General features: G+C 38.9%; 1 non-coding gene across 1 annotated transcript; it reads right to left on the bottom strand.

Annotated features, from left to right (window-relative positions):
- Positions 1 to 3506: 3506 nt before the first annotated feature.
- LOC131238362 (small nucleolar RNA R71) lies at positions 3507 to 3613 on the bottom strand. Its single transcript, XR_009167762.1, has one exon. It is a non-coding gene; the product is annotated as a small nucleolar RNA R71 (small nucleolar RNA).
- Between the last annotated feature and the right edge of the window lie 9521 nt (positions 3614 to 13134).

Raw genomic sequence — 13134 nt, 5'->3', positions numbered from 1 at the left:
TTACACACTCTATCCATTCATTTTAGGGTCGTGTAGAGGACTGTCTTGTGAGGCCACCATGTGTGAGTGATGTGCGCATGCTGTCCATCTGATTTCTAGATATTAGAAGGGCTGAGGGCCCCATCGTGATTCAGATTCTTATTTCGAGAGACCCACCCTAAGAGGCAATGGTGGTTAAATGTCCACCATTATAAACCTCCTTAGGGCCCATTGTTAAGCCCACCTTCCATCTCCCCTTGTTGGGCTAACCTAAACTGTTGGACTCCCATTGATGTTAGTGATACCCATTGGGCTAACCCAAACCGTTGGGCCCTCTTTGATGTTGGTGCTTTCCATCATACCTTATAGGAATTATCCAAACCTTGGAGCCCACCATGTGTATGGATCGGGCCCCTTAGGAAGGCCCGGTTTATTGCATGATAAGAGAGGGTGTGGAAGCCCACTTGTTGTACATAACTTCACCCTCTCAACTCACCTTGTTGTATAGCCATTAGACTCACCCATGAGGCCCATTCTTGATGTAAGTATGACACTTAGGCCATCCATTGTCCATAGGAGAGTACATCATCACCCCTTACCATAGATGGAAGGATATGTAGTATCTAGTTTGGTATAACCACTATTTAGAGCCTATCTGGATGTTTGGGCTAGATCCGTCGTCCCTCTATGGACCCCACCATGTATTTAGGACGATTATTGTTGGACAAGGAGATGAAGGAAAAATTCAGGACTGACAACTGCGATCCCACTTACGGATGCGAAAATGGTCTCGGAATTCGATGATTCAACTCAACAATGAAAGAGCACTAAAGTACCTTTCAGATGATGAAAAATTGACCCAATCTGACATCAAATGAGGGAGTTATGAGCATCTCCATTGGATCACGCGATTTGGAAAGATTAACAATCTAAATTGCAAAATGACGATCAAAGAGTTCCAACATGCTTTTGGGATATTGAACGATCTCAGAATTAGCCAATTTTGGTCCCATTAGGAAGCTTGTCGAGTTACCATTCCAATGAGCTCAAAATAATCTTAATTTGACCACTGAAGAGAGAGAGTTAAGAAGGTTACTATTGGACAAGGAGATGAAGGAAAAATTCAATACCGACGACTGTGATCCCACTTACGGATGAGCAAATGGTCTCGCAATAGGACGATTCAAGTCAGGAATGAAAGAGCACTAAAGTACCTTTTCGATGACCAAAAATCGACCCAATCCGACATCAAATGAGGGAGTTATGAGCATCTCCGTTGGATCATTCGATTTGGAAAGATTAACAATCCAAATTGCAAAATTACAATCGAAGGGTTCCAATGTGCTTTTGGGATATCAAACGATCTCAGAATTAGACAATTCTGGTCTCATCAGGAAGCTTGTCAAGTTACCATTCTAATGAGCTCAAAATAGTCTAAATTCGACCATTGAAGAGAGAGTTATGAAGGAAACCCTCGACCAGTCAAAGGTGACCCTCGACTAGTCCTGGGTTCGCAGCCCGCACACAAAGTACGAAAATTTGAAGTGGTTTCCAGAAATTTCCAACTCGGTGCAAAAGTCTAAGGCCTAAAACTATAAATAATGGACCCTAGGGCACCCCTAAGCATCATCTAGGGTTTGAGGAGTGGAGCAAAAGCATGGAGAAGCTGTCGCCAAGAGTTTTTTCTTCCCTTTCCTTAGTAGTTTTTATGCTTTTATTAAGAGATTCTAGTTCAATCATGTCTACGGTTGGCTAAACCTCTTAGCTAGGGCTAAGAGGTGAAGCTTGTAGCATGATAGGATGTTTCTATTACTTTAATTCATGATTATATTGAACTCTCTTTGATTCTAGTTTGATTCTAAGGAATACTTTCAGTTTTTAATGATTTGTTGTGACTCAAATTACAATAGATCCGCGATAGCTTTGAGTATGTTCTTTTCATGTATTGAGATCGTGAAACTAGGAAATCCTATTGTTCACCATCGTCCCTTGAGCATGGTTGGGTGATGGAATCCTTCCTGGCTTTCACGATTCTCTTAGATTGGTTATGGGATTAGTAAATTGTTGTTGTTTGCCTTGTCTCCTAGGCATGATTTTGTGATGGAATCACTTCCAGTACTCACACCTCTCATCCATTGAGAACTAGGTCAACGGAAGTTTAGATTTGATTTTACTGAGATATCTTCCAGTTGGATAGGATGGGACTCTGATTCTAATCGTGTGACTTAAATCGAGCATAGATCTCCCTGGTTTCTACAAGTGGATCCTTGGAAACCCTAGTTTCCCGCCTTTGAATTTCTTAAGTTTTTCATTAAATCTCTCATAATTACTCTCAAATATTTCAGATTTAGGTTTTCATTTTTTTCTAGTTCTTCTTCTAGTTGCTTTCAGAAAACACACGAGATTAGTCCTTGTGGATTCGACCTCGGTCTCACCAAGATTATTACTTTATCGCGACCCTACACTTGGGGTTGTGAACAAGTTTTTGGCGCCGTTGCCGGGGATTAATGTTACATTTTTCTGAGATTAGCTAATTTTAGAATTAGGCTAAGATTAGGGTTTTTCTATTTTTAGATTAGGGTTTGTTTTCTGTTTTTAGAAACTTTCTAATTCTAGGATTTCTTTTATTTTTAGAAATTAACTTACTTTCTAATTCTATGTTTCGAACTTTCCTAATCAGTTTTTAGAAACTTTCTATTTTCTATATTCAAAAACTTTCCTTTTTCATTTTTAGAAACTAGTTTACTTTTTATTTTTATTTTTAGGAACTTTCTAATTTTAGAATTTCTGTTTTAAAAAACTGACTTGTTTTGTTTTGTTTTGTAGGATTTTAATTAAGAACTTCTAATTTGGTAACTTATTTCTAATTTCTTATCTCTTTCTATTTCTAGATTTCTATTTCCTTTCTCTCTTTTAGGTTTTGGTTAGAATCGGAAATGAGGGCTGAGAGTGTTTCATGGCCAAGTGGGTCCGTGATTACACTTGACGTCTTTTGAGTGAAGGAGGATTGGTTGAGGGGTTATCTATCCATCACAAGATTAAACACCACTCGAGATCCTTAGAGTTAATTGAAGTAATAACTGCAAATCAACCAGTCAATCAACTGGGAAGACAACCTCAACCTCGGGTTGAGGAAGTCCAGGATGAGAATGAGGTGCATCAAGCACCCCCGCCTCATACCTTGTGAGATTATTTACAACCCGCGGGGGTGAGCACGCCTTCATGCATGGTTTTTCCAAAAATTGCGGGACATGGATATTAAACCAGGGGTGATCCAACTCTTTCCAAAATTTCATGGACTTGAATCTGAAACTCCATATTTGCACTTAAATGAGTTCGATGAGATCATAACCACTTTATATTTTCCTAACATGTCTGAGGACACAGTCAGATTGAAACTCTTTCCTTTTTCTTTGAAAGAGAAAGCTAAGATGTGGTTGCATTCACTACGTCCCAAATTTATTAGCACATGGAATGACATGATAAGGGAGTTCATAAAGAAATTTTTTCCACATCATAAAACGAACACCCTTAGAAAGTCAATCATGAACTTTGCCCAAAATGAGGATGAAACGTTCTTCCAACGTTGGGAGTGGTTCAAGGATCTTGTCAGTTCATGCCCACAACACGGTTTTGAAACGCGGTGCATTACACACTTTTTCTATAATGGACTGACATCTTTCATGCACCAATTGGTTGAGACAATGTGCAATGGGGAATTCATGAATAAAAATGTCAATGATGTGTGGGACTACTTGGACAGTCTTGTTGAAAATGCACAATCATGGGACAGTTATCCAAAATCAAGCACCACTTCTAGGCCCACTCAATCAAAGGAGAGGGGCAGATTATACCTTCTGAAAGAGGATGATGATATTAATGCTAAAGTGTCCAATCTCATTAGGAAATTTGAGGCCATGGAACTAAAGAAGGATAAGGTTAAGGAAACTGTTTGCGGTATTGATGCTTGCAACGTTCACACAACTGAAAATTGTCCGACAATACTTGCCTTTCAAGAGGTGTTGAATGAGAAATCTAATGCTGTGAATACCAAAGACCTTTCAATGGACCTACCTCCAATACATACAATCCTAATTAGAGAAATCATCTAAATTTCAGTTGGAGGAATGGACAAACTGCTACTCCTCAAGGTTTCTTCAATCAAATTCCAAATCAAGTGAAATCTTAAGAGGATCCGGTTCTAAAACATATTCAAAACCAAGAGCTTATCACTCAGGGCATATTGTAAACCCTTCAAGTCATTTCAAAGGCCATACAAGGGTGTGAGACAAAAAATTCAATTAGAGAAAAATGGATTCTTCTAGCCTAACCATTCCCCAATCCCAAACCGCAATATGAGATAAGTGATCCAAGCTCTTCGAATCAGATGGAGCAAGTTAAGTCTATCACCACTCTTAGGAGTGAGAAAATAATTGACAAATCTATTCCGGTAAGGGCTGAAAAGCCTAAGGACCCGAAAGAGGATAATGATGATAGACCTAGCACTGTTCCATAAGAATCAGAACTAGAACTTCAAGGCAAGCTGATTGCCCCATTTCCCCAACGGTTGGTTGCACCAAAACCTCTCTCTAACTCTCAGGACATTCTAATGGTGTTGAAATAAGTGAAGGTCAATATTCCTCTACTTGATGTCATAAAACAAATACCTTCATATGCCAAATTTCTGAAAGATTTGTGTATGACTAAAAGACAGCAAAGTATCAAAAAGAAAATTTTTTTAACTGAAAAAGTGAGTGCCTTCTTAAAGCAAAATGTGCCACAAAAGTACAAAGATCTCGGTAGCCCAACCATCGCTTGTGTAATTGGGAACTACCAGATTAAGCATGCACTTCTTGACTTAGGAGCAAGTGTAAATCTGATTCCTTACTCGGTCTACAAACAATTAGGTTTGGGTGAATTGAAATCCACCTTAACCACTTTCTAACTTGCTGACCACTCAGTTCGTGTACCGAGAGGGGTAATTGAGGATGTGTTGGTCTAGGTTGACAGATTCTACTATCCAGTAGATTTTATCATCCTGGATATGGAACCCATCATTAAATGAGCACTCAAATTCTCGTCACTCTAAGTCGCCCATTCCTTGCCACTTCAAATACAATAATTAATTGCAGGAATGGGGTCATGAGTATATCTTTTGGGAATATGACATTGGAGTTGAATATCTTTTCAACACAGTCAAATGGTTAGAGGATGATGACGATTTCCACGACATTAACATGATTGACTCTTTCGTATAAGATAAAACACTTTTGACCTTATCCTCTGACTCTCTAGAGACGTGTCTGGCCCACTCCCACGATTTTGATGACAACATGATTAGGGAGATGGGTGCTATGTTGATACTGTACCGGTACTTAAAGTTAACTGATGGAGGCTACAATTTAAAGAATTGCCCCAAACTTATGTAGTGCCTCTACTGTCTAACCTCAAAGCACTGAAGCTTAACAAAAAAACCTTTTCCCTCTAATTTGAAATATGTCTATTTAGGTCAAGATGAGACATACCCAGTGGTGATTTCTTCCCACATTGAGAAAGAAAAGGAGAGTATGCTCATCTCTACTCTCATTGAGCATAAAGGAGCCCTTGGATGGTCGATTGCGGACCTCAAGGGAATTGACCCTTCGATTTGTACTCACCGCATTTATCTTAAGGATAATGTGAAGAACTCTCAGCAATCACAACATAGCTTAAATCCAACATGAAGGAAGTGATTAAGGCTGAGGTTCTTAAACTATTGGATGTAGGTATCATATACCCAATATCCGATAGTCATTGGGTGAGTCCAACTCAGGTGGTTCCTAAGAAGTCCAGAATCACCATCATAGCCAATGTCAACAATGAACTCATGCCAACTAGAGTTACTACTGGTTGGAGAATATGCATTGACTATAGGAAGTTGAATACCGTCACGAGGAAGGATCACTTTCCTTTACCCTTCATTGATCAAATTTTGAAAAGTTAGCTGGTCATTCCTATTACTATTTCCTTGACGAATATTCGGGCCACAACCAGATAGAGTGGAACATTTGCTTACCAAAGGATGCCATTCGGACTATGTAATGCCCCCGTCACTTTTTAGTGATGTATGATGAGTATTTTTTCTAACATGGTGAGGCAATATCTAGAGATCTTCATGGACGATTTCTTTGTCTTCGGTCTATCTTTTAGTGATTGCTTAAATAATCTTAAATGTATGCTGAAAAGATGTGAAGAAAAGAATTTGGTACTCAATTGGGAGAAGTGTCATTTCATGGTTTGTAAGGAAATTATCCTTTGACATATCATCTCGTCCAAGGGAATTAAGGTAGATAAGGCTAAAATTGATCTTATCTCTAACCTACCTCCACCCAAGAACATACGAGATATGCGATCCCTCTTAAGACACGCCGAGTTTTACCGGAGATTCATAAAAGACTTTAGTCATCTCTCTCGTCCTCTATGTAATCTACTTCAAAAGGATGCACCATACGAGTACACTGAGCAGTGTCAAGAAGCTTTTACTAAGCTCAAGGGCATGTTAACCACTGCACCTATCATGCAACCACCCGATTAGAGCCTTCCTTTTGAACTTATGTGCGATGTGTCTGACTATGCTCTTGGGGCAATTTTAGGCTAGAGAAAAGAAAAGAAGCCCTACATTATTCATTATGCAAGTAAAATTCTAAATTCTGCCCAAGTGAACTACTCTAATATGGAAAAGGAACCCTTAGTCGTAGTGTTCACTTTGGACAAATTTAGGTCCTACTTGATTGGATCCAAGATCGTCATTTACAAAGATCATGTGACACTCAAGTATCTTCTTTTTAAGAATGATGTTAAGCCCCACCTGATAAGATGGATCCTCTTACTCCAAGAATTTGATTTAGAAATAAAAGATAAAAGGAAGTAAAGAATGTAGTAGCTGACCATCTTTCCTATCTTGATCTCTCTGATTCCCTTGAGACGACACATATAAATGACATGTTCCCTGATGAACAATTGTTCAAAGCTCTCATTCACCTTGGTTTGCTGATATTGCTAATTATCTTGCCACAGGTTTCATGCCGACACATTGGACTACGTAAGATAAGAAAAAATTCTTCGCCGAGGTTCGTAAGTTTTTCTGGGATGATCCGAATTTATTTAAATATTGCCCAAACCAAATCTTAAGGAGATGTTTGCCAAACAACGAGCATCAAAGTGTCATCTCCTTCTGTCACTCTCAGATCTGTGGTGGTTACTTTTTTACAAAAAAAAAGAAAAGATTAAGGCCAAAATTTTACAGTGTGGCTTTTATTGACCCATTATGTTTAGGGATACTCATGAGTTTTACAAAGCTTATGAGGGTTGTCAGAAGTTGGGAACATTATCCCATCGAAATATGATGCCTCTGAACCTCATTCTTATCATAGAAGCTTTTGATTGCTGGGGCATTGATTTCATGGGACCATTCCACCAATCTTTTGGAAACTTATATATTTTGCTTGTCGTACTTATGTCACTAAAAGGGTCAAAGCGATTCCATGCCGAAATAATGACCATCAAACGGTCATTAAATTCTTAAAAGAGAACATCCTTTCCTGGTTCAGAATGCCATGAGCCATCATTAGTGATGGAGGCTCACATTTTTGTAACAGGCCATTTGCAAATTTAATTAATGAATATGGCACCTCTCACAAGGTGAGCACTCCATATCACCCACAAATAAGTGGGCAAGCTGAGATTTTTATTAAGAAAATTAAACACATCTTAAAAAAGATGGTTAACCCTGACCGTAAGGATTGGTCAATCCGATTGACCGATACCTTATGGGCTTACCGTACTACATTTAAAACCCCTATTGGAATGTCTCCCTTAAGACTTGTTTGTGGGAAGGCCTGCCACTTGTCTGTGGAGTTAGAACATAAAGCCTACTGGGCGATCAAAAATTTGAATTTTAATTTAGACAACGCTAGCTCGCTATGAAAACTTTAGTTGAATGACCTCAATGAAATCCGGAATGATGTGTACGAGAACTCAAGAATTTACAAGGACAGGATGAAGGTGTTTCATGACCAACACATTCTTCAAAAATCATTCACACCAGGTCAGAAAGTCCTCTTATATAATTCTCAGTTACATCTCTTTCTGGAAAAACTCTGATCTCGTTGGACCGGTCCTTTTATTGTTACTAATGTTTATCCTCATGGGGTTGTCGAGATTCGAAATCCAACCAATGATAATGAATTCAAAGTAAATGGACATCGATTAAAGCCATTTGTTGAGCAATTTGATTTAGAGGACATATCCATACCTCTGAATGATCCTGTTTATCAGGATTGATCTCTTAGTCTGACGGAGGTGTAGTTAGGTTTATTGCTTTCTGCCATTTTAGGATAGTCGGCTTTATACTGCTTAGGATAGTTTGCTTCCGCTGTTTTAGGATAGTTTATTTTTGGTTGATTAACTCATGTGCTAACCACCTTCACGCTGAGATCCTTTGGAAAAAGCCTCAAAACTTCTTCATCAGGTACTGTCTTTTCCTCACCTCTCTTTCAATTATGTTGTCTCTTTTACAAATGATGCTTCTTTCTTTTACACTGAGAACAACGTATATTTTAGGTTGGGGATGGGAGATTAGGAAACCTAATCAGTATTTTCTCTGTTTTGAGTAAAATTTGTAAAATTTTTGAAAAATTTTCAATGTTTATCTGTTTGGAAAGTGATAAGTTGTGTATTTAAGACTGTTTTCAGTATAAAGATAAGATAGAAATCAAATTTTGAATTGTTAGAGTTAGAGCAACTAAGTGACCTATTACTTACGGTTCTTATATTCAACTGATTAAGAGTAAGTTTGAATCTTATGTTATTCAAATTGTTTTTTATGAATAATACTAGATTTCTGATTGTTAGTATGATGATCATTGAAAGATATTAAGAAGCGAGTCCTAGGTTCGCAGCCAGCACACAAAGTACGAAAATTTAAAGCGCTTTCTGGAAATTTCCAACTCGGTGTGAAAGTCTAAGACCTAAAACTATAAATAAGGGTCCCTAGGACACCCCTAGGCATCATCTAGGGTTTGAGGAGTGGAGCAAAAGTGTAAAGAAGTCGTCGCCAAGAGTTTTTTTTTCTTCCCTTTCCTTAGTTGTTTTTATGCTTTTATTAAGAGATTCTAGTTCAATCATGTCTATGGTTGGATAAACCTCTTAGTTAGGGCTAAAAGGTGAAGCTTGTAGGGTGATGCGATGCTTCTATTACTTTGATTCATGATTATATTATACTCTCTTTGATTCTAGTTTGATTCTAAGGAATACTTTTAGTTTTTAATGGTTCGTTGTAACTCAAATTACAATAGATCTATGACAACTTTGAGTATATTCTTTTTATGTATTGAGATTGTGAAACTAGGAAATCCCATTGTTCACCATCGTCCCTTGGGCATGGTTGGGTGATGGAATCCTTCCTGGCTTTCACGATTCTCCTAGATTGGTTTTGGGATTGGTAAATTGTTGTTGTTTGCCTTGTCTCCTGGGCATGATTTTGTGATGGAATCACTTTCGGTTCTCATACCTCTCATCCATTGAGAACTAGGTCAAAGGAAGTTCAGATTTGATTTTACTAAGATATCTTCCAATTGGATAGGATGGGACTCCGATTCCAATTGTGTGACTTAAATCATGCATAGATCTCCCTGATCTCTACAAGTGGATCCTTGGAAACCCTAGTTTCCCACCTTTGAATTTCTTAATTTTTTCATTAAATCTCTCACAATTACTCTCAAATATTTTGGATTTAGGTTTTCATCTTTTTCCAGTTCTTCTTCTAGTTGCTTTTAGAAAACACACGAGATTAGTCCCTATGGATTCGACCGCGGTCTCACCGAGATTATTACTGCATCGCGACCCTACACTTAGGGTTGTGAATAGCATTCTATTTTAATATGCAATTTGAACTCGTATCTCTGAAATATAAAGGCAATCGAATTAGGGATACATGATAAAGATAGCCGACCTCACACCTAAGTTAAGGGCACTCCATTTGAACATTCCAAAAGACCTAGTCATCTACTTAATGTTGATTTTTCTTCCTTCTAATTTCAACACTTTTAAGTTCAATTATAACACTCAGAAAGAAAAAATGGACCCTCACTGAGTTGATATCGCAATGTATACAAGAGGAAGAGATACTTAGGTGGGAACAACCAAAGAGTGCTCATCTTGCATACTCTTCTCATGGAATAACTTAAAGAAAAGAAGGAGATATTTTAGAAATAATGGTAAGGGCAAAGGAAATGTGGCAAGAGATGGTGCAAAGTCGAATGATCAAAATCAAATAGTCAGACCCTACTACTTTTACGATTAAGAGAATCACGTAAAGAAACAATGTCATGGGTATAAACCCTGGTTCAAGAAGAATATGAACAAAAATAAAGGTAAAGATTCTTCTCTGACAATTTACAGTATTTTAATTGATACACATTATCATGATGTGGATTGATTCTGGGCCAAACACTCACCTCTTGAATCATGTGCGGAGGAACCTAAGGAGCCAAAAACCCAGTGATGTGAAGCGTTACGTGATCAATGGGTGGATTTTCAGTATGAGAACCGACCTCCCGTACACTCACATCTTGAACTGTTTGACATCCCAACCAAGATAAAGAAAAAATGGAAAGTAGAGAAGGCTGGAGAAAGAAGAAAATGGTCAGAGAAGCAAGAATGGGAAGGGTTTTCGACTTACCAGAAATCACCTAGTCCGGTAGTCAGAGAGGACAAAATGAAGTGATTCTAGGGTATTCCCCCTATTTATAATCTCCTTGAATGCGTCATTGATTGCATACATTCAATGCCCCAATCCAAATAGGCACTATAGCTCACACCTCCCTCCAAGTGACAGGTGTTGGTTTACGGACCGACCCAACTATCGAGGCAGAGACACGTGTCCACATGTTATTCGTCGAGAGACGAAGAGGCATCACTTTAGCCCACGTCTCCTTATACGACTCATTACGATCATTGTTGGATTCTCCTCGATTCCTGCACTTGCCACCTTTCTCTCTTCCGTCATAATAACAGATGGATCTGACCTCCAGACCTCTTCTACGCGGCGCCTCACACTTGGGTGTCAGTCCAAATCAACTTACTTTCCGAACTTTTGAAAAGCGCTCGGAAGTAGGGGAGCCACTAATATGGGTAAAAGTGGGTTAACTAGACAACTGGAATTATATGAAAGCAACACAAGGCCAATAACTCGAAAAGGAGGTCGTAAACAAGATTGGTCTTTGACGTCAAGAACAATCCGCGTAACCCATCCAAACACCAACCACAAGTAGTGATCCCGGCTCTGGCTGGCATCTCACTATCACGACCGACGAATGACTATAAGTACTAACTCGACCTCGAAGATAAGCACCAACCACAATCAACAGTTTAACTTGGTCTATAATACCTCGACCAACCCGACTTAGAGGTCAGTGTCTGCTATCAACCATGACCTCCTCGGAAGTTGACCACCAAGAGATCTCCTTCGTATATGAAGAGGATTAATTCCCTGAGATCTTCTCCAAGAATCATGCCGAGGATAACACCTTATGTCTCGAGGACGATCCCTTTCATGAGACACGAATGTACGGTAAAGTCATTGTCATATATGTAACAAGCACCAAAGTACAATAAATAAGAACCCCACCTATGATAGAATGTATGCACAAAAAATCCTAATTCAATTAGACCCATAATGCCTTCTAACTTTGGCATCAAAGGGTCCCCTGCTATAGCCAGGGTCTCTATTATTATTTGGTTTTACAAGTACACGACAGTATAGCAGGGACGACCAGAATTAAGCATTAACAAGTCCCATAATAATTTTTGTTATAGCAATGGAATGATTCTAGTTGTTCTGTATGATTGGTGAAGAGAGGGAGCGTGAAGGATGAGCTGATGGACTTAAATCCTTTATGGGGAGTCTAAAGATGGCGACTGAATCTGTTAGTGACCGATGAGTCGGAGGTTTGTTACAAGTTCGGTGAATGAAAAGGAAAGGGATGCCTTGAGCCAAACCAAACTAGTGCGCAAGAAGATTGGGGAAGTATTGTTTAGTGCCAATGTTTTCATTAACACCTGTGTCTATGGTGTCACCATTTGTTAAGTCTCTACAAATTTGATAGTTTTTCCAAGTCACATCTCAGAGGTTTTCCATTTTGGTTTTGGTTGATTCATATTCTTCAATGAACCAAATCAAGTCAAACTCCTTATCCTTGAAGAGGCAAAAGGTATGATTGGACTTGTTGAGGATGAAAGAAAGAAAGACATGCATACATTTGGTGAAAGAATAATTAGTCTTGGAGCAGAAAATGTTGCGGTGGCCGAAGGAAGCGAATTCAACATCCGTTGGGACAGAATTAATGAGTTTTGCTCCAAAATATTTGTAAAACCACATCTGGATAATACAGATAGGCCCACCAAAGTGGTAGAATCCTTTACTAGTTGCTTCATACATGCTACAGTAAAGGTGGCTAAGCATAAAAGGGGCATGATAAAAATTGACAGATCTACATCATCAGGCATGTCGTATGTTCTTGATCATCTACTTCATTGTCAGAGTTGCGTTGAAGAGTTATGAAGGTAGAATATGCCTTATTGGTCTTGTTTAGAAGAGTGAAGGCATGTGGATTTTTCAAATGGAAGCCTAGGTAGACAGGCTCACAAAAGGGAAGAAAGTGAGTGAATGCACATACATCCATGACCGATGGAACCATGGGGCCACATCCGAAATGGAATCTATGGTTGATCGACACGAGAAAGTCGAGCTTCTGTAAGAATGAAGGGATTGGATGGATATTCGTGCAGAGAAAGTTTGATGCGCTCATAAATTCATGCTTGCTTCCACGTATCACCATATTGTGCTTCAACGTGAGCAAACCACCCAGCCCAACCATTCATCGGTTTCGGCCATGCTCATGGGGATTTTAATGCACTGGAGGAATCTGCAAGACTTTTCGATTGGACAAGAAGAACTTCATCAGGGCACTTCTATAACACCCCAAACCTTTCAATACCTGAGCATTGAAAGTTCTTGAGTGTCACCATGGAATTTAACGTAATATATACATGTATACGATACCAATCTAACTATCCTAACCTTACATCTATTCCCTGACATGAATCTAATCGTTG

Source organism: Magnolia sinica, chromosome 2 (assembly GCF_029962835.1).
Source record: "Magnolia sinica isolate HGM2019 chromosome 2, MsV1, whole genome shotgun sequence".
Taxonomy (NCBI): Eukaryota; Viridiplantae; Streptophyta; class Magnoliopsida; order Magnoliales; family Magnoliaceae; genus Magnolia; species Magnolia sinica.
This window is presented reverse-complemented; position numbering and strand designations above follow the sequence as displayed.